We start from the raw sequence: 22,934 nt of genomic DNA, 5'->3' as shown, positions 1-22,934 counted from the left end.
AGCTCCATGCCATTTGCTCACGTCCTGTCACAGCTCATGAGAGTGAAGAGATCAGTAAGAGACCAGTGCCTGCCCCTCCTCTTCCCCTCCTGAGGATGTTGAAGACCACATTGAGGTGTGACCTCAGACTCCTTCAGGCTGAACAGAGCCAGTGCCCTCAGCTGATCCTCACACAGCTTCTCCTCAAGGCTTTCACCTTCCTCGTGGCCTCCTTTGGATGTTCTCTAATGGCCTCATGTCTTTTTTATATTGTGGCACCCAAAACTGCACATAGGACACGAAGTGAGGCCACCCAAGCTCAGAGCAGAGTGGGACAATCCCCTCCCTTGCCCAGCTGGTGATGCTGTCCCTGATGTCCCCCAGGACACAGTTGGCCCTCCTGGCTGCCAGGGCACTGCTGACCCATATCCAACTTGCCATGGACCAGGACCCCCAGGTCACTTTCCACAGAGCAGCCCTCCAGCCTCCTGTTCCCCCATCTGCACATCCAACCAGGGCTGCCCTGTCCCAGGTGCAGAATCCAGCAACTGTCCTTGCTGAACTTCATACAGTTGGTGATTGTCAGTCTCTCCAAGTTGTTTGAGGTCTCTCTGCAGGGTCTCTCTGCCCTTGAGGAGTCAACAGCTTCTCCCAAACTTAGACTCTCATCCCTGCAAATAATCACAGCTGATCTGTTCAGCTACTGTAGTCTGGCTCCCCCTTCTCACACAACCACCCTGGTCTGAGAGGAAAGCATGGCACTGGGAGGTGGTGGCTGCTCTGCCAGCCTGGTGGCTCCAGCACGGCACTGGGAGGTGGTGGCTCCAGCATGGCACTGGGAGGTGGTGGCTGCTCCATCAGGCCTGGTGGCTCCTGCATGGCACTGGCACCCACAGCCTGCAGGCAAGGCCTCTGCCAGTGTCACAGAGTGCTGCTGGCTGCACTCCCAGCCACCGTGACTGCTGCTCTGAGCACTGTGCACACAGAGCTGACTTCCAGAGCAGGCCTTCAGTAGGAATAAATGCTGAGCACTGCTGTTTATGTCTCAGGGAAAAATCTCTTGCACACAGAGTTTACTTGCCCAAGTTTAATACTATGATGTATGCTGCTGTTACCATCCATTTCACCCATTCACAGCTTGATTTCTCCCATGTTTTTACATGGCTGGGGAGAAAAGGAGCAGATAGCTGTATAGTCAAAGCAGCTGGAATAAAACATAGAGCTAGAATCAAAGACACTTATCAAATAGAAAAAGGTAATAAATTGGATCATTTGCTTCCATATTTCCTTTCAATCATTAATCAAATCCATTTCCATTTCTAATTTTACAATTTTTCTTTTCTTTTGACCTTTAATAAAATGTTTCAATTGATCAGGGTAATAAAAATGTGAATTATATGAGCTGGCACAGACAAAGAAAGACCATTGAGTAATCTGTGTTCCAGATATAACAAGGAAAATGCTTCTGATTAAGTATGGGCTAAAAGGTAACTTTAAAAAATTCCGAGTATTATATTTTCATCTTAAGAATTCAGTAAAGTATAAACTTTTAAAAAAAATTCCAAACCTGAACAACCAAATCAAGGGGTTCATGGGACTGCAGCTGTCCTTGAGCTGACATAGAGAATCTATGTGCTCATTAATACAAGTATTTTTTAGCACAAATAAGAACATATTTTCCTTTGCTCTTGAAGTTTATTTCGATTATATCCGGAACCCTAAATTGCTTAAATAGTTTCATTGCAAAAGCAGTTAAAAGTTGCTTTTTTGGATTTCTAAACACCAGTGCAGTACTGTCAGCAAGAATGTAATCAAAGTTAAAAGCCTGCTGAGCCTGCCAACCAGTAACATTATTTGTTTCAATAGCTTTCCTTTGAATACAAGTATTGATTTTCTACATCAGAACTCTTCTACAAAGAGCATTAAAAGAGAAATTAGACTTCCTATTTTTTCTCCATTTTATTAAGGACCACTGTTGAAGACTAGCAATAGAGTCACCAGGGATTTAAAAGTTTGAGCTAAACAGATCAGCCATTTAGGAATTCTAGAAAGTTTTTTCTTCTTTTCTAATTCCTGCTATAGGGCAATGCCACTCCTGCCAGAATGGATAGGGTTTTTTCCCCTTGGATAGAGGCAATTTTAGCTAAATTACATTATTCCATCACCATCTTGCCTGTGTTCCTCATATAAAGTTCAGGTAGAGTGAAGGGATAGTGAAGGGAGGTAAGAACAGAAGCACAGAATGAAGGGTACCACTGGACTGGTGGAAGGAAGAGGCTCAGCTCTGGGGAAAAGAGGTCAAGGTCAGAGGTGTTTGGAGAAGGCAATAAAGGGAATTATGGCTACCAGGAAACAAAATTTAAACAGGTTCTGCACTTCAGAAGACTTCGTAGTTCAGAAAAATATCTACATGCCAGGAGAAATCCCTACTGACAGGTGGTTCAATAGGTTTTGGTACATCCCCAGCCTGCCATCCCCACCTACATCACAACAGCCTAGGAGCACTTTCAGGCCTCGGGTAGCAACACCCTTTAGCAAGGCTCTTACAAGTAACAGCAGTGTTTTTGACTTCCTCAGCTTAATATCTATTCTTTTAAAAAGGCCAATGAATTAGAGAGCTACTACTGAGTCAAATTTAGTGGGATTATTCATGAATATTGAAGAACAAAGACTGGCCTCACTTTTAAATTTTTACTTTAAAAGTATCAACATTTATTAACATTCATTATCATCAGCTGAAGATCAATTTTCAATGGTTACATTTCCATCATACTACAATAAATTTGGTGCAGTTACATTTACATCAGCATTTTTAAATTGGAGTTACCAGAGCTACAAAGCAAAGATTTACCCCCACTATCATTACAGTACTGTTGCCAATGTTTGGTTGAACGAGGGTGACCCTGGAGTATCCCTAGTGACAATTACTCAAACAGGATCACTAAAGAGACATGAGCAACACATTGCCTTTGCACTCTGGCTGCACACTTGGGATGTCCAATAAAAGACACCAGGCTCTATAAAGAACAGGCAATGACATTTAACTTCTAGGCTTCTGATCCTGAGGAGGGAATTCAGAGTTCAGAGTCTGATGTCTGCAATGCATGGAGGAACTCGACATTTCACAGTGGGATTCAAAACAAGTAATGCACTTGAAGTCCAGAGAAAAATCTGAGCACACAGAGCATCTTAACTGCTGGAATGAAAACATTTATTCAGACATGCAGACAAGTTCTAGTGCACAGAGTACTGGACCTCCTTCTTCAGGGAGGCTTATGTGGTCTGACACAGGGTTTCCTAAGTATGACCGATGTGGTGATTACACTGTTCACCTTCATTCACCATCACAGCTCTCATACCCTTGCTTAGGATGTAAGAGGTCACATTCAATGCCATCCTTACCTAACAAGGTTCAAATCCACCTTTTCCAGCTCCAAGGAAAGCCTTTCCCTCAGGCTATGTATCAAATGACACAGCAGTTCCTGTGATTCTTCCTGCTAGCCCTGTCCTGTTATGCAGAAAGAAATTCTGACCTGAGGGGGAAAAAAAACAAAACAACCCAAACATGAGAAAGAATCATGGCTGGTTTTAATAACTTCTTAAGAATACTTTGCCTCCAGGTTCCCAGATGCTGATCTCACTCCTGAGCCTATTCTGGGATAGCTCCTATGCTATTGGCAGTTCTCTGTGCATGCACAGGTGTCCCAAACCCAGGGAACTGAGGCTCCTTTCTAACACTGCATGACCTACACACTACTCCACCACCTCAATCATTCAGCTGTTCCACCAGCCACACTGTAACATCACTCACACCCTGCAAATTTCTGCCTTTCCTTTATAATTCCTCTCATTTTTCTATATTCTAAGCCATTGTTTCATGCAGTAACACATTTGAAATTATCAGTTTGAAGTTCAGTAGGGCACTATCTCCCCACAGGAAAAGCTCCCACATTTGTGCTTGAGAAGAAAACAAGTGATTAGAAGAGTCCAATAAAATATTGGAGTAGAAATCTACAAAAGAGAGCAATGGAGTGGAGGGGATTCAATTAAAGAACAGCTAAGGAGAAAATTTCATCCCCAGCTTAACAAAAATCTAAGAGAAAGTTGTGACTCCTACAGTGCATTGGAGTATTGGTACCAGTTCTGAACTAAAAAAAGGATTTTCAAACAAAAGGCATATTAACTCAAAGTGCACTTTTTTATTTAATTAGAGGTAAAACAGAAATACCAGTAATAGGTCAATAATAATGACTTATTACTTCCTTTATGTGGCACATTTACAATAAATGGTAATTTACCATTAGAGAGACTTATTAAATTTTTTTCTGCTAAAGAAATTAACATTAGTCATGTGGAGAAAGAGAACACTCCATTTCCAGCTCAAGGATTTGCATTCAACAAGGCAGTCAGAGGATATTACAGACCCTGTTCCCCCTTTAGCAATGCAGGAAGAATTAAAGCATAACCATGTATGACATCATTCCAGCTGTACACTGATGGGCTACAGGTCGTTTCATCCACACTATTTGAAAAACATTCCACTTTCCAGTCATTAGACCTGCTAAATGGATTCACCTGCCATACCCTCAGAATCATTAAAAAAAGAAAAAAAAGGTCTTTGGCACACAGAACCGCACTTTAGTTTTATCCTTATGGCCGATGTACTATTACTTTTACATGCTAAAAATAACTTTAAATTATTTTTTCACTTTCTCCATTAGAAAAAAAAAAAATCTACACCTATGTTCCCTGCTTTTATTCTTGCTCTAGGCTTATGTCAAAGTTTGTGATTAAATATCTTAGCAAACAAATTCAACGTGACTTTCTAGACAAAATTTGTCACTACCAGGACTGCACTGTGCCTCGGTATTTTTAAATAACTGCCTGTTAGTTTGTTCCAAGGAAAATAGGATCAGTTTACTCGTCTGAAGTCTACTTCTGTTAACTTCCTTAATTATTTGACATGAAGATATAGAGCTGCTATTTAACACTTCTTCCAGTCACAGGAAAATATCACACCATTTGTGCACTCATTATGGCTCTTAACTTCAGACTCATTTGAAAGCTTCAACTCAACAGGTGGGATTTTCAAAGCTGCCTCTAAGTCATTAATTTCTAATTGGACACTGCAACCCTCTAGGCAAGCTTTAAAAATCTCATCCTAAATAATCAATATTCTACTCCTTAATAACCTGATCTGCAAAAGAGTTGACAGGACAAAACATTTAGCTACTAAGGGAGACTGCTGTGATCATGGCAGGAAAAATAATAGATTGTATATCCTCATCTTAATGGTAGGATTATTTCCTACTCCCCATAAGGTGTGAAAGGGGCCAGACTGACAAAGGACAGAGGAGGAGAGGGAATCCTCAGGAAAAAAAACCCAAACAAATCCAGAATCAGAGTTTCACACATATCAGGAAAACAGAACAGATTCAATGGTGCTATGCACTGCTTGGGTGCATATTCAGAATAAGTCTAAAGCAGTATGATCAGATGGCCAAAAAGCCCAAAAACAGTTAAAAAGAATAATAAAATGCTGTATAATGCCACAAAGCAATGTATTTGATAAAAAGAAAACTAAAGAATTAAGGTATAATTACAAATCTAACCCCACATTTTTGAAATGCGTTAGATGGGCATTTAAAACACCAAAATAAATATCAGATCTTGCTGGGTTAACTAACAGTTAAATATGAAAAAAGAATATTTCATTCAGGATATACATCAGCCTGAGTGACCTAATGAAAATGAGAGAACTAATTATATTAAATCTGAGGCAACAGCAGGAAAAAAAAAGTCAGAGAAACATTTGGGAATATCTCACCAATTCAAGACTGTAAATAATTTGAAACATACTCTCCAAATACATCGGAAAGGGGAAGAAGGTAATCTAATATAGACCATCCCTAGCCTAATTAGCAGGCATTTGAACAACTGCATTTTCTCAGAGGCAAGAAAAATAACCTTCCCAAAACCCACACATTTAAAATTTTAATTATTATTTTCTCTAAGTTTCCTACATTCTGTAACAGTTACAGAACTGGGTAATAATTACTTCGTGGAATCCTTCCAAAATAAAGTACCCTTAGCCACCTTGCAGCAGAATAAGGATTCCATCTGGTTTAACATACTGTATTTAAAAACACCCCAAATCTTTACATGTTGACACCCTGGTCATTCAGTGCAATCAGAACACAGCTCTTTCCCTTAATGGCTCTCTAAAACCTCCTTTGCCTCTGCCTTGATTTTTGCACAAGTTACCCGATGACATGGATTCTGCATGTAAAACCACAATAATAACTGTATGTCTTTCAGCTGTTTTGTTTTTTAATCGGCCTTTTTTTTGGCATTAGGTGCATGAAAAACAATCAAGATTTTACTACAGCATCTGTCAAGGAAATTCAAGTTTCCTTACTTTGGTAACTTCACAGCTGACTCTTGATATAATCTTGTCAAGTACCTATTTCACATTTGGTCTGACTTGAATTGGTAATCTGAAATATTTAAAAATATTCTGTTACTAATATTGCTCTGTAAATGAGCAGACAATGTCTGGAGAGGTGCAGTGTTATGAATTTCAGATATTTCAAAATATTTTCAATAGATCTTTTTATTTTGAGCATAACTAGGAGATGCACTTCTCACTGTTTTGTTTTGTATAATCATGTGTATGTAAAATTCGAGGAAAATTAAAAGAAATTTTGCCCCATGAAGAAGCTCTGCTTTTCAGTGCAGAGGCAGAGTGGACTGAGCAGGCTGAGGTTGAGTTCATGAGTAAGGTCAGCATCAGGATATTAATGTGCCCAATTCTCTTTGTGACTTTGCCCAAAGTCCTAGCTCAGACTCAATTAATTCTACATTCTCCAGATTTCTAGCTGTGGCAACGCAGTAATGATGAGATTGATGAGATTGGGACATTCTTTGAATTTCACCCACTCACAAAATACCTTAATGAAGCTTTTCTTTCTAGTGTGTCAATAGCTAGTGACTTTCTCTAAAGAGGTATTCCTACTATAATGCAAATAAAACTCTAGAGCTGCATCAAATAACAGCAATTGTTTTTTAATAATCCTTGGTGTTGATACCAGGATATCAAAACACTAGAAATCAATTCTGCAGACTAATTACATACATAACTGGCATCCTAAATTTCATTTGAAGGAACTAACTCACTGAGGCTTTCAAAAGGGGAGCAACACTGGATACCATCTGACCAGTAATTTCCCTTTCCTAGTTTGATACTGCAGTTTGGAGTCCTGCAGCAATCCCGAGCAAATGCCCACCATGCATCCAGGAGTGAATGATCCACCTAACAACCAACCTGTGCAGCCTGGGCACTCCCAGGCTGCAGGGGAAATTGCTTTATGCAGTTAATGATAAAACATGCTAGAGCTAGCTTGAACCCCCCACTTCATTGCTTGTATGAAATGGCTGTAGCCACTGGAGAGACAGTGCCACTTTCCCTACACAGGACAGTAGCAACACTTCACAACTGCACGTTCTGGAGTAAGAAATCCTTCCTGTTTTCCACATCATCCTCAGTGACTGCAACACAAGAGGAAGGAAAGAAGAGACTCCACCTTTTGCATCGCTGACAACACAGGCAAAGTCTTGACCCTTTTCTTCTGCCATTGATGTTCACCCACAGAGATAGAAGGATCCCGAAGAACAGAGTCCCCAGAAGAGCACAGAACTGCTTCTTTGTCCCAGTCATTTTCCCCACATTGTGCTGAATCACCTCAAGCAGTTCCTCTGTGAACGTGTACAATTTTCCACAGAGATAAATAGGCAATTGAAATGTAAAAGCCCATGACCGTTCACTTTCTACGTACAAATGCTGTAATCTTGTAATCAATATGCTATTTAACACAAAGCCAGCGCAGCCCCGGGGGGAGGGGAGCTGTGCTGGGAATATTTAGTTCGGGTGATAAGGTTTGATGCTGTCTTTCTGGTTCAAGGAAACAAACAGGACCTAAACATTACAGCTCAACAATGCTATCTGATGGTCACAGTGCCTCAGATTAATCAAAAACAATGACAGAAAAGAACAGTAAGGCAGCCCTTGAAAACAGAGCATACCTGTTGGTTCAGGTATCCACATCATAGGGCTGAGAGGGAGTCCCCTGCCACCTGTCACAGCACCCACAGGCATTTTCTGAAACTCATGGTCAGCTGGGGGAGGCTGAGAAACTAAAAAAAAACAAAACAAAAACCACACAGCATTGTTTGGAAAAACTAGAAACACAGGCACATTTCTAATAATTTATGTTATGAAAGTGTTGTTATGTAAAAACAATATTTACAGATTCTCACGCTTTAAGAGAACTGAAGAGAAAAAGCAGTGCTTGTTTACAGAGACTATTTCAAACTAATGAAATTACTGATCCATTATTTCAATCTGATAAGGTTCTACTAGCAAATATAACTTTTTTTTAAACAAAAGCATCAGATACAACCATTTCTTTGGATTTAATTAGAAAATAAGGAATTAAAAGCCAGCTAAATAAAACTAGAAACAGTCAAAATAATCTGAAATCATTAAACAATTTCTAAATGTGTATTTAAGCAAGCTGCTGCCTTGTTCTTTCTGGCCACTGGTGGAGACAGAACAGTGAATTACACAGATAAGAGCTGTATAATAACTGACTAGAAGCAGGGTATTAAACACAGAAATTGTCTCATGTGGAAAACAACATGGTTGTTGTCTTGGGTTTAGTTTGCATTTTTATTTGTACTTAGGAAAACAGTGTGATAATTACAGCTGATAGCAATTTGAGATAAATGGCAAAAACACATGAAATTACAAAATTTGAAGAAATTATGTAAATTAGAAATACATGAAAACATTAATATGTGTCAAATATAAATCAAAGAACAAAGAGAAGACAACAATCATGCAAGCTGTCAAAAAAGAGCATTTCCCTGTGAGATGTTCCAAATCCTATTAAGCAAAGTTGAACTTTCTTGATATTTGCCACCCTACCCTCTGCTGAAAGCTGCAGAGGCACATCCAGGTGATGTGTCCATTCTTCAGTTTCCAGTTCAGAGGCAGGCACATTCTAATGTAAACCACTATTGATTTCAGTTCACTTTAACACCCTGGACTGTGAACTGTGGTGGTGGTGGACTTCAATTCATAATCCCTGTCAGATTTAGCTCCCACAGCTAAATCCACAGTGGTTGTGAATAAGAGAACTTAGAAATCATTTCAAAGTGAGACATGATCCAAACAGGTGAGTACAGTTTGAGGATATATACACTGAACCAGAAGATAAGTTTCTAACTAGCTCTGCTCTGAAGAGGGACAGTTTAAATGGATGCCATGAACCAGGAGCTCAGACACACCCTGTTATGACAGCACAGGCCAAAAGAAGTCGTGGCAAAGCTCCTCTCATGTTCTGGATGCTCTGCAGTGCAACACAGCCCTTCAGGGAACCAATTCCTCCATGTCTCTTCCCTCACCCTCAAAAGTATCTCCCCAAATGAAGTGAGTCCAACCACTTTATTAACCCAGTCCTCCAAACAGCATTCCACACATGTGCTGCCCCCTTTGGGTGGGCAAGATTGCCACCAGTACTGCTCAAAGGTCGGGGACACCAAGCATTGCACACACAGGCTCTGGGGTCCTTGACATTTTGCTTTTTTGTGCCTTTCCTTCCCAAGCCTCTGTCTCTTCAGACCATAACCTTGTATGAACTCCAACCCTCCAAACTATAGTTCCTTGGCTAAAGCCAAAGATTTAAATCTGTAGAAGCCTTCCTAGGGTCAAATCAATCGTGTCACAGGTATATTCTGTCTCTCCACTGATAAAACTCCACAGTCACAATATCTAGCCCAGTGGTACCTATTTATCTGTTGATACAATCCATACGAGATTACCTCAAGTCACTAGGAATCAAGAAAAAAAAAAGAGTAAGAACATCAGATTAACTATAAAAAAAGTTCCCTCTATACATGAAATAAAGGTGTCACATTTTCAATTTTTAATTTTTCTAAAGGATAGGGAAGATTCCTCTAACGCATGGTCCATAAGTAAAGTTCTGCTAGACAAAAAAGTTGATGATTTAGTCATCAGTTGCCGATTTTCTATCAGCAAGTCTTATTATTACCCAACCCAGTAACAGCAGCCAGCCTCTGCTGCCTACTGCCACCCAAAAATCTCCCCAGCATTACATGACTAACCAGAAACAGACTAAATCTCATCTCCATACCGGGACTACTTCTGTAATTTAAGAAAACAAATTCAAACCAAAACAATGTGATTCAATCAAAATAACATAATAGACAACCAGAACCCCATTGTGTTTGCATTTACTTTTGCAACATTTCACAGTCTGCACTTTGACAGGCAAGTTCTGCTGTTATATACACAGAAATAGGTGTAAGAAATAACCATGTCCAAGGCCTTTCTGCAGGTCATTATAATGTGTACAAGTTTGGAGAATGCAAGCTGTAGTTCACATATACATAGAGGAATCCCAGGGACCCGCCCCATTCATAGCCCCGGGGAACCTGGCAGTTCACAGGGGCAATATCAGAAGATGAGATATTTACAGTGACAAACTGGCACCACTGAGGCAAATACTAATGAAGCAATGTCAGAACGGAGCCACAGGGCTCAGGAGCTTCTACAGGTATTTTAAGAGAAACTTATGATCTCTGGTATCAAAAGCCACAGGAAGATCAGTAAGAATTAAAATTGACAATGTGCCAGAATCCACCTACTATGAAACAGAAGGTCACTACAAATCCTCATTAAAGCTGTCTCTCTGCTTTGGCCTGATTGAAATTTTTCAAACAGTTTATTATTACCATGAAGGTAAGGGCTGCAGTTGCCCTGCCACAACCTTTTTCCAGGACCTTTGCTAGAAAGGTAGATTTGAAACAAGGTGGAAAACTGAGAAATTGCCTGAGGACAGCAAAAGGCTGCTTAATCAACTGCTCCAATCTCCAGCAAAGAAGAAATTCTTCAAGATGCCAAAGAGGTATTAATGATAGATATTATAAAAGGGACCTGCTACAGTATATCTTCCAAAGACTGCTACAAAAGCCTTGCTGGCAAAAGATCAAGAAAACAGCTTACAAGTGCAAGACCATATCTATAATAAAAGTACAATGTGACAGGTTTAAAATCCATAAACTATGCTGAAGTACATAGTTCAGAATCCCAATGACCCAGCTGGAACTGAAGTTATTGAAAGCCTTGGCATTTAACCACCACAGAAAAAGGAAAGACCCCAAAGCCTTCTCTCATCTTCTCACATCTCTCCACTAGCAGACCTTATGCCAGGAAGCACAGCAGCCCAGACTGCTTCTGTGTAACCAGCTTGGAAAACCACCATGCTTGCAAAACTCCAGGTGTGTTAATCATGAAGAATGCTCAACCATAGCAGAACAGTGGCATTGAGTAACACAAAATAAAACCCCCAAACCCACCACAGGTCCTTGAAACAACGAGCAGCTGAGTATGTAGTGGCAATGATGGTCTCTCACGAGCTTCCCTGGCCTCTGAGGCAGTGCAGTGAGGCCATGCACTCACAGGTGTACAGCAAGGTCCTCCCAGCTCAGCTCCTCTGACTTCACTTATGGTGCTTCAGCTCCTTTTGCTCACCACATTCATTGCAGTCCTCCCTGTCCCAGGCACATCTACTCAATAAAGGAGTTGCCCTTCTAGGTCAGAACCAGAAAGAAAATCTGGGAACATCAGTTGGTTGCTCCTTCAGGACGAGCAGAGTATCACCATACCCCCAAAACCCAACCAAACCTCAAAATCTCCCAACAATCCAAGCCTCTCCCCCCAAACCCCAAGGATGATAAAGAACTACCCTAAGTTTGAGAAGGATCACCATTTCATGTCTTTGGCAATCTCACTTCTTTTGTGCTCAACAAGCATTTCAGCTGAAAGTTTAACTAACTTTGACCCTGCTAAACATTTTCTTTCAGCAATGGCACCATTATCAAACATCTGGAATAACCAAAAGGGACTGTATGGAAACACAACCCCACAGGGAAGCTATTGGGAAAGGAGCACAGGGTCACTCTCAAGTCCTGAGATAAGAGCAGGTGAGAGTGCTCTGAACTCTTGTGACTATGAATGTCATTGAAGGAACAAGCAGATGTCCCAAGAGTTGAAATGAAGGGAAGGAGATGCATTAGTATTTTGTACACAGATTAAGTTCAGCAATCATGGAATTCACAAAGAAAATGAGGTTGAGGTCTCTTGTGAGATTATAAGGGGATGGGCAACATGGGAACCAACAGTGGAACAGTCAACAGTGACATGACAAGGAAATTCTGAAAAGCGAGTAACTGAAAAAAACAGCCTATACTTCAGATCTTGGATATCTCCAGTATTAAAAGAAATAGATAAATTCTGGGTTAAACCTGTGACCTAACATACCATCCTCTTTACAACAGCAACTGGTGCCAAAACTTATAACAGCATCAACAAAAAATCCTGTAACAAAAAATTGTGATTTCTGGAAACACTTGCTTTTTGTCTTCTGCTCATGCCCTTCTGTAACTCTGTGCATTACCACCTCTGTCCTCACCCCAGCCAATGGCATTACTCACACAAGACATCTACTTCTGTCCTCTCTCTCCTGAAACCTCTACCAGGCTCTCATTTACCTGCATAGCAACAAGATACAGCAGCTGTTTAACTCTTACATTAAAAAGTAACATTACAGACATTTTCTCTGAAAATTTAAAACATCTTGCATCTACCTTACTTGCATCAATACCATAACCATTCCAGCTAAAGGAAGAGAGGATAAAAGGTACCAGGTTATGTCACTGTAAAGAAGTAGTGAGTTCAGACCTGCGTATTTTATACCATTTCTGTCTTTGTTTTATACATGTGTAAGGAAATTAGGACTTCATTATTTGTCCTAAAAAAACAAAGGTCAGTGCCATTCCTGACAATGTCACTTGTTTGTCCTACAATAGTTGTTTATTTGTTTCATATTTACTATAAACAATGATAAGGTTCTCCTCTTGAGCTCCATCTTTCTGTTGTTGCTGTACTACTTGGATGTCACAAAAATATTTTCACATTTGGGTTCCTGCAGGTTATAATCCAATACTGCACCATAATAAATGCATTAATAAAAACTTTAAACACTTTCTTGTAACCTGGCTTTCCTCAGACTTGAGCCAAGCAAAATACAGGAGTGCATTTCATGTGTGCTGAACACGGTGACAAGAGGTGTGACTGGCACACAAATCACACAGTAGGCACACTGTGAGCTCTTTTTTTTTTCTGAAATGGAGATGCAGTTCCCTGGCCTGGCACATGGAAACGTGAAACTTTGCAACACATTTATAAAATCCATCACAGCTCTCACACAGAGCCAGGCCTGTATTTGAGTTCTGCTGAACTGGACATGAGGAATATATGGATATCACAATCTAGCTAAGGGAAAAAAAAAAAATCAAACAAATGGGTATCTTCAAATTTGCACCATGAGAATAATATAAGGTGTGAAAAATGCAGTTTTTCTGCCTGTGTTTTCAGTTCAACTTCTCTATTCTTGATTACAGGTTATAATGAATGATATTTTCTTTTGTATTCATTCATTCACTAGGATGTTTTGGCAAAAAGATAGTCTGAAGTCTTTGTATGATAATGCTCTAAGTTCCTTAAAGTTTTGTCTGCAGAAGCTAAGCACTTATATAATGAAAAACACAGGAGGACACAGAATTACTTAATTCCACAGCTTTGTCCCTAGAAATAAATCTGCTGGAGCCCTGCAGTTTTGCAATACATGATCCTCTTAAAGCATGATCTATTGTTTAGATGTCTATGTACAAATTCATAGTGTCTGATATTGTTTCCCCTAAGAGTTATGTCTGAAGCTTTTCTAGGAATATGTTTCACATAATTACCCTTCTGCATGCATGCAAGAATTCCCACAAAAACCAGTAAATTACAAAACATATTTCACATCTCCACATTTTCAAGCTGTGAGGAAAGCTCAGTTTCCACCTGTTTTCAGTAGGAAGCCCTGGCCCTGGTCATCTGAAACATCCTATGGGGCTGCAGATGCAAACCATGATGTGGTCACTCACTCAGCAGCCAGGCACTTCCCCAGGCCCAGGTCAGTGTCCCACACAGCACACAGCTAACTGGGCACAGTGTCACCTTCTGCCAGGGAATGGGGCAGGAACATGGCTGCCAACAGGAGCAGCAGAAATGGTGGACATCAACCCTCCAGCGCCTGCCTGTGTCTTTGGCGTGAGGATTAAACTGATTAGCAACTTGGGAACACAATTTTATTTTCTTCCAGACAACTTGCAATAAGCACCATGATCTCACTTTGAGCTTCTTGCATAGATCAAACAGGAAAAAGGAACAAATACAGAAGAGCAGGAGCTAAGATTCACCAAAGACCTCCTCACTTCCAAACAGGAAGCAAGCTACCAACTTGTCCTTGCCTACAACATGTATTTACAGGCTGGTCCACAGAGGAAAATATTTCTCCTTCCTCTTCAAAAAACCCCCTGTTTGGGAGATAAGGAGCAGAAAAGATATTAACATATCATTTATTATGCAAACAGAAGGCATTTGGATGTCTGGAACAATGCAAGAAAGCATTTGGATAGAATTGTAGAATCCCTCATGTTGGAAAAGACCTTTAAGATCAAGAGAAACCATCAAGCCAGTACCACCACTCTGTTCACTGTTAAACCATGCCCTCAGGTGACACATGCACGTGATTTTTTAACACCTCCAAGGACAGTGACTCCTCCACTTCCCTGGGATGTCTATTCCAATATTCTACATCCTTTTCTGTGAAGAAATTTTTCCTACTGCCCAATCTAAACCTCCCAGGGTACAACCTGAGGCTGTCTCCTCTCATCCTGTCACTTGTTGCCTGTGAGAAGACTTAACATCCACATCACTATAACCTCCTTTCAGGCATTTGTAGAGAATGATGAGGTCTCCCCTCAGTCTCCTTTTCTCCAGGCTAAACACCCCCCATTTCCATAAAACAAAATAGGGAACAATGAGGAAAAATCCATTCTGGTAGAAGCTGGGTCATTCTTGTGTGACTATATGGATGTTCTGATAAGCAAGATGAAGGTTTAGTATCGTTGTTCATAGGCAAAATATATTTTCATTTGTCCAAAAACCATAAGCCAAACTACAGCAAAGACACTGCTTGCCTGGAAGCTGACCAAATAGACTTCTCCTGAAGTAGCAAAGTACATCAATAATATTCCTACAAGTCCTTTATTTCTCACTTGGCAGTAATTATTTATTCTACATCACCATTTCATCTTTGTAAGAATACATGGAGACCCAAAATAAGCTCCTACTTTAGCATTTAAGCACATATTGAATTTAAGTACCAGTAAGTTCAGCAGGGATGTTCACATGCTCCAATCAGCCTTGGGATCTCTGAATTCTGATTATCAGTGGAAACAAGAGCACTACCTCACCTGTCCATCCCAGCCCAGAGGAATGATTTTGTCTGGCCCTGTCACCAGGAACAAAACACCCTCACTGGGGAGGAAAAGGACTCCTCCAACAGAAACTACTGCAGCTCTGATGCTACACAGCAAACAGCAGGAACATTTGGCTATAACATTAAACTATGCTGTTGTGCACAGTGCCTAGGGCTGTGGGAGAGAAATGCTGAAGCATAAATGCTAAAAGTGAGTAAAGGAGCAAAGGAACTGCCATAATGGACAAAAATAATTCCATACTTTCCCTCCAAAAGCAGGTACCACAAATGAATATGTAAAACATCCTGGCCTGGGCAATTAAATGGCAGCCTAACTACAATGAAAATCTCAGTGTTATCTCAGTGTTCAAAGGCTGGCTTCTATTTAAATCAAAAGAGGTTCTCTCTCTTTTATTTTTAAAACTCTGAGCGCTGCCTGGCTGGGTTCTGTGCTACACAAATGAAAAGGGAGGCCTATATTAGTTAAAAAGCAAAAATGTGTCAGAGACAAAACTAGTACATGCATTATAATAAAAGAGCTGATAAAGAATATTCTGCCTCAAAGTTCATGCCAAGCAGGAACAAGAACCACATGATGCTGACAACAGGTACTTTAAACCTCAGGTCAAGGATAGTTGCTATATGCCCTGTCAATACACTGTTAACCATGATTGATTTGGTCCAGTGACAGATAATCTATTATGCACTCATACTTCAAGCCCACTAAATCAAAGATAGTTTGTCTAGCAGAACAAAATGACACAATATAGGAGAAAGCACAGGGACAAAGCAGTAGTTTTCTTTTCACCCAACATTCTCCTGTGACAGAAGGGAGCCAACATATACCAAAAGGTCTAGCAAAACACAAATGCTTATGTTTCTGGAAGATGTAGAACTGGAAAAAGAGAACACTGTAATTTAAAAAATATATACTGATGAAAGAAAAATCATAGAAGTTCTAGCAAAATGTCAGAGACAGTTGTAAATAGCCTTAACATAAAGAACAAAGCAAGGAAAGAAAATCTGCCCCTGGAGTCAAGCTGTGTGGAGATATTTATCTAAAACTTTGTGGTAGGGGAACAGAACCAGGCTCACCACTTCTCATCACCTTCAGTACACGGGGGGAAACCAAACCAGATTCTCTCCAAGTATCAAATAGCATAGTTTACATGCTTTTATTCCCTGCCATAGTCTTGCTCTTCCCATCTTATTCTCTCTCCTGGTCTTTCCTTATTTAATGTGGGTACCTTCCTAGAGACAAGATGTCTGGGAACAACATCTTCCTACGTGTATCCTAACACTGATATCCTAAAGCTAAAGACTGTGAAGTGCCCACTGCCTGCAGAACACACCAGGATGCATGAAAATGGAGTGCATTCACCCTCTGTTATTATTCACTCTTAATATCCTGAAGTTTTCAGCATCAGGAGCCTCTATTGGTAAAAGGCAACACATTTCTGTGAAACAAATGAACTCTGTTACTCTGTCACCCAGACACCCTTTGCTGGTCAAAAGGACTGAAAAGAAATGGACCCATCCCATACAAATAATTAGCAGAGGATGTAAGTAACCTAGGAGAAAGAAGACAGGTGCTCTGTGTACACTCAGAGCTTGAAGCTGAACATGGAATGCTCTTCTGATTGGCATCCCCACTCTACACCCATCCATTCCTATCTGGATTATAGGACAGCAGCTGGTAAACTGTGACAGGCAAAACCCCAAAGGGCTGTGCAGACACTTGCAGGGTGTGATTACAGCACACAGCAGAAGTGCTGCACTCTCCAGCCAGCCCTGCCAGTCCAGGGCTAGAGGGATGTGCTGCTGTGGCCACTGTGGGAGCTGAGGTGTCCTTTGCACACCGACTAGTGCCTTTCACAGCTGCACAAAGGCATTTGGGGCTCTGCTGAAGCACTTCATTGCTCTGCAGGGGTGTAAAGGGTTACTGAATAAAATCTCCCCCTCAGGCCTTTTCTTTTGGAGGTCTACATGGTGTGGGCCAAAACTAATTTTCTCCCCTAACCACATCTAGCAAGAAAAGCTCAGCCATATAGAGAAGCTGTGTAATATTTGACAAGGACAAAAAGACCTGGAGAGCAGTGAAATATTAACCTGGAGATAGTGTTCATGCCCCTCACCATTTCATATGGGACAGAAATAAGCGGGTCAGCCCTCATCACAGAGTAAATAAATAAGATTTTACATTCTATTGGGCAAGTACAGTACATATTTTCAATGCAAAGTCACTTTAGCAAAGCCAAGTAGCCTGCAGATATTTTCGTGTTTCCTCAGCTTTATTATTTCCTTCCCTTAGATTATACAGACATAGATTTTTCTTTAATTAAAGTAAGTATACTACAGCTGTGTATAATTTTTCTCCTCAAGCTTTGCAAAGTGTTGTCAAAGCAAAGAAGGAAAAAAGCCCACCATGGTAGTGATGGTGACCTCTTTCACTTCTGTACAGCCTGCAGAATCAAATTTGCTTCAGCTTTAAATGCACTGCCAATTTGAAAAATTTAACACAAACTTTTTTCCTTCTAATAATAGAGACCATTAATAAGTAACATTAGAGATTCCTTCCAGCCTTTATAGGCTCTCCAATATGCAAACCCTGATACTTTTGTAAAGGCTGAACTCCAGAAGAGTGCACATGGATCAGACCTTCAGATCATATGGACCTACCCTGACACCTCCAGGGGTTTAGGGAAACCATTTCAACTTAACCTGGTTGAAGAACTGGCTCACAGCTTTAAAAGGTATTTATTTTCATATTCTGACACTGCAGGTTAACTAATCTAAGTATTTATCCCATTCTATGCATCACTGAATTAATAATACTCAATTTATAGACAAAGAGTAAGGGAACTATGTGCTTTCTCCAGCTTGCACAAGAAGTCAGGACCAGAGCAGAAATAAAAACTTGCATTTCTGACAATAAGTCCTGTATCTGACCAAGAAAGCATCCCATCCTCTACTTAAAAATAAATCACATGTAAGTATGACAACAGAGGGGACACACAAGTGGGCACAGCTCTTTTCTTGTCAGCACAGCTGTGCTCTGTCTCAGTAGTTCATCTGATCCAGAGTTTGTGTACATGAAAAGTGACTAAACACACGAGAAACAGACAGCTTAAACACATGCAAGGTGTGTTTATATGGTCAATCTAAAATTATCTCATTACCAATGAAGTTCTCCCCTCAAAAGATTTAAATTCAAACAATTTAATGCTAATTAAAGTAGTTGTTTTTAAAGCAGGCCATCTTCCCTCAAGCAGTTAAATTAGGCTTGTGAAAAGAACATCAGATGATGAACTCATTTCTTATTACCATAAGAAGAGTGACTTCCTTGGCTGGATGATTTTTAAAGAAATCACATGGTGGTGATATAATTTCCCCCTGGTTAATAACTTTGGTGTGCCTGAGAGGCAAAGAGAGAAGAAAGGTCCATTACACTGAATAAAGAGCAATTTGAGAATACCTACTGTCAACTTCAGCAAGGCAAAACAATTTAGCCATATATATTTATGTATGTTCAGTTCCCTAGAAACTCTATGCCAAAGCCCAGATCATGCTTGACTCAATGGAGAGCACTCATTGGACATAAATTGCAGACTGTTTCCTGTAACAGGCAAAGAAAAGAGAAAACACATTAAGAAAATGAAGTGCTCAAATATTGTGCAAATAGAGAATTGTCTGCCTGAGCAACCTGCCTTGCATTCAGTCCTTAAGCCCCAAAGGATTTTTTAGCTGACTGTGACAGAGCCATAATGCATAATTTTAAGAAAAGGCTCACATCAAAAGTAGGTGGGCTGGTTTTTTGGGGGGGAAAAAGAAGGAAACCAAAAAAGACAAAAAGAAAAGCATCACACCAAAAGGCACAGTCACTTGGAAGGAGGCCATTTCCTCTGAAAAGTAGTATTTCAGTAGTATTTGATGCATGAATATTCCAACCCGTAGTCAATGCCTCGCCCCATGTGTCCTGCAGCCTTGCTACCCCAAAAGCAACACCTGAGAAATAAAAGCGATTGCTCTCTATTTCAATGTATACAAAGGGCTAATGAACTCACATTTGAAATAAACCAGAGTCATTGAAGCTTTAGTGCAGCCATATATTAAGATACGAGTATATTGTTCTCTGTCCAAGAAGACTTCAACGCAGGAGACATTAAACCATAAAACGTTTACTACCCGGCCAGCAGAGCTGCTGCGTGCCTGCCCGTGTCCATGGCGCTCCCTGCACTCCCACAGCCCAGGGAAGTGCTCCTGCAGCTCCAAGGGAATGAAACAGCTCACCGGCCCGACCTCTGCCCAAGAATACATATAATTTTAAACACATGCCCACCTAGGAGATGAGCTGTATTTGTGCCCTTGGGAACAACTAAGCTAAGGCTTGCGGAGACCTCCAAAACACAACAAACAAGTCAGGAAGAGGCCACTAAAATGTATGAACTTGAGACTGGAGCATTTTAAGGACACGATCTGAGCAAGCACGGGAGGGGGAGGGGGGTGTTCGCCAGCAGCACCTGTACGCAAAACCTTTCTTCAGACAAACGCAGCGAATCCCCTGGTTCATCTTTACCACGACCCACACAAAACTTGTAGGAGTTTGGAAAAAGTGAGTGGCCCTGGGCATAAAGTGGAAACTAATTGCGTCAGAAAATCCTCCAGCGCTCACTTCCCGCCGTAAGGCAGCGATGCCCCTCAGCCCGGCCTGGCCGCCCTGTCCTATCCCTGAGTCCCGTCTCCCATCCCCGTCCCGTCCTTCAGCCCCGTCCCGTCCCTCAGCCCTGTGCCATCGCTGAGTCCCGTCTCCCATACCCGTCCCGTCTCACATTCCCGTCCCTGAGCCCCGTCCTGTCCCTGAGCCCCGTCCCGTCTCTCAGCCCCGTCCCTCAGTCCCTTCTCTCACTCCCGTCCCTCACTCCCGTCTCCCAGCCCGGCCCCTCCCAGGGTCAGACCCGGCCCACGGGGTCGCCCCGCCCAGCGCGCACGGGCGCGGCTGGGGCGGCGCTCAGGCGCCACCTGGCGGCGGTGGAGCGACTCGTCCCTCATGAGAGGCGGGCCCTGCCCGTGGTTAAAATGGATGGAGCGGGCGGCAAATGAGGGTCCCGAGCAATGGAGAGCGTTTCCAGACCTTTCCAGAGGGAAGGGAAAAGGCCTGGAGGGGGCCCTGAAATTACTGAGTCATGTTCTGAATTAATGGGGCCTTCCCATCGCCAGACGGTCCAACAGAACATGGTGCGAGAGCAGATTTGAGGGGATGAGAAATTGTCCTTTTGCTACAAGTGACCGTGCTCACTGGCCCGCATCTGCCCAATTGCTCTGGCTGCTGTAGACCCACACCAAAGCCATAGAGAGGGGTGGCGATAAAAACGATTTAAAGAGGAGAAAGCTGCCCGGCAGTGGTGGTGGCACGGGTGGAGAGGATCCAGAACTGGAGCGAGAGCAGGGAGAGAGAAGGGACAGGGACGATACAGGGGTTACAGAGCACAATTAATGCAATTAATGTGATCACCTCCTTTAGCAGCGTTACAACACGCACCCAGCTTCTGGAGTGCAATGGGTGCCCTGCAGGGCTGTGCCTTATGTGTCCCAGCACTCGGTGCTCTTGGGCTGAGGTATCAGTTGGAGCACACTTACTGCAACAGTAAAATGGGAATAATTAAGTCTGAATGGCTTTTTCAGTGCTGCATCAATCTTGTGGAGGATGCAGACATACATGGCACAGCCTCCCTATTCAACGTATGGCAATTAAAAAAAAAAAAAAGATAATGTGTTGGCTCCTAACAGTACCTTGTTTTTGGTTATAAAACTGTCCATTCTCTGTGCTATCATTATAGGCTGCTCTGGTGTGTTTTCTGTGAGGGTTTTAGATGTCAGGACAAGGCAAAAATCTGTAATGATCATTATTCTGTATTTTAAGGACTCTGAACAAAAAGAGTCCTGTTGTTGGGCTTAGGGTCCCTAAGCATTCTTGGTGTTTTGTGTGTGTTGTTACAGAGATGAAATATTAGAGTAGCAAGTATTATTTCCCGACACTTATATTTTAGAATATATATGTATGCTTGTATTCTGTTGTACTTTCCTTTGATATGTATTTCAGAAATGCAATAGTGCATTTCCTGTCTTCCTAATAACAGTTGTAGCTTTTAATATGCCATAGAAAATCTTGCAAGTGTTATGATCAATATAAAACCAGCTTGAAGCCTACCAGTCTTTTGTTTTTTTACAAAAAAGAATTTCTTAACCTTTCATATCTTGGGGCCTTCCTCCTGAGTCTGCTCCTGCAAGCTGCTGCATGATAGAATCTCTGAAGATTGCAATGGAAAAGATAGGAAATAATCTCTGTTTATTCGTGCATCATTACCATAAAAGAAGTAACAAAAATCTCAGAAGGAACTGGTAAAATTCCCCTCCTTTTGTTGGTACCTAGGATTGAGAGCATTCCCGTCTTCTTACAAAGAAAGCTAAATTTATTATCAGAAACAAGTTTTAATATAAACTTTAAAGCAGTTGTTCCACTTTAATGAAACTACTAAAAAGCTATGGTTTAATAAAAGCTACTGTATGAACCAAAGAACAATTAGAATCTCTGTTATGTAGAGAGGTACTAAACATGATAATATGTTAAGGGGCTGTTTTTAAAGATGTATGGGATCAGACACTATATCAGAGTAGCTGGAACTATGAAGAAAAGTTCTATTTCTGCTTAAACCTAGTAAATGAGTAATTTTTATGATTTAGGTAAGAGAAAAAGCCATGGCATCTTATGGCCTGGGCTGTTTCTTTCCATTTGAGATGCTGCATGAATCCAGTGTATCCAAAGGACTCAAGATCTACAAATAAAACTCCAGTGGAGATTCTGCCAAACCAAGAAGTTTGTGTAGAAAAGAATGCATAAACCAACAATAGTACAGACATATATGCTACATCTATGCCAGATTTAGTTATTGCTGGAATTAATAATCATGTAATCAAGACAGAAAAAGAGAGAATTGAATTTTGTGCCAAAGACACCAACCACATATAGTCTTTCTTGTTTAACACTTTTAAAAACAAGAAGTTACTGTTTATAGGTCCTGCAGTAATTCTAGGTGTCAGATGGTAAACATACAAAAATAGCACATTTCAAGATATTAAATTATTTCTCAATCCAAAAAGCATGCTGCTATTGATAATTGCTTTATTATTGAAAGCCTTGCTCAAAGGAGAAAGTGCACTAGTGCTTCTCTTGATTTAAATATATCTACTTCTAGAAAGAAAAGTCAGATCTGTGAAGAACATTAGGAAGGACAGATTTCATTGTTCTTTGCCATTAAACAGTACTATTATTTACAGTTATTTGGGAAAAACATCACTAAACAATGATACTATTCAATTAATACACCCCAGGAAAATAAAAGCTATAAGACTGTGATTCAGTAAAGCTTTTAAGCAGCTTCATAATTTAACTTCACTGACAACAAGTCATATAGTCTCATTTTCTTTCTGGGGGAGTCATTGTCT

The 22,934-nt window shown here is 41.0% G+C and overlaps 1 long non-coding RNA gene across 1 annotated transcript; it reads right to left on the bottom strand.

Annotated features, from left to right (window-relative positions):
* Nucleotides 1–2,771: 2,771 nt before the first annotated feature.
* LOC148221754 (uncharacterized) lies at nucleotides 2,772–20,169 on the bottom strand. The gene is made up of 4 exons (XR_015807438.1): nucleotides 19,496–20,169; nucleotides 8,062–8,172; nucleotides 3,382–3,512; nucleotides 2,772–3,175 (listed from the first exon to the last, which is right to left on the bottom strand). It is a non-coding gene; the product is annotated as an uncharacterized LOC148221754 (long non-coding RNA).
* Nucleotides 20,170–22,934: the final 2,765 nt, after the last annotated feature.

The sequence above is a fragment of the Sturnus vulgaris genome, chromosome 18 (assembly GCF_052056855.1).
Source record: "Sturnus vulgaris isolate bStuVul1 chromosome 18, bStuVul1.hap1, whole genome shotgun sequence".
Taxonomy (NCBI): Eukaryota; Metazoa; Chordata; class Aves; order Passeriformes; family Sturnidae; genus Sturnus; species Sturnus vulgaris.
Note: the sequence above shows the minus strand (reverse complement) of the source record. Positions and strands in the feature narration are given on the sequence as shown.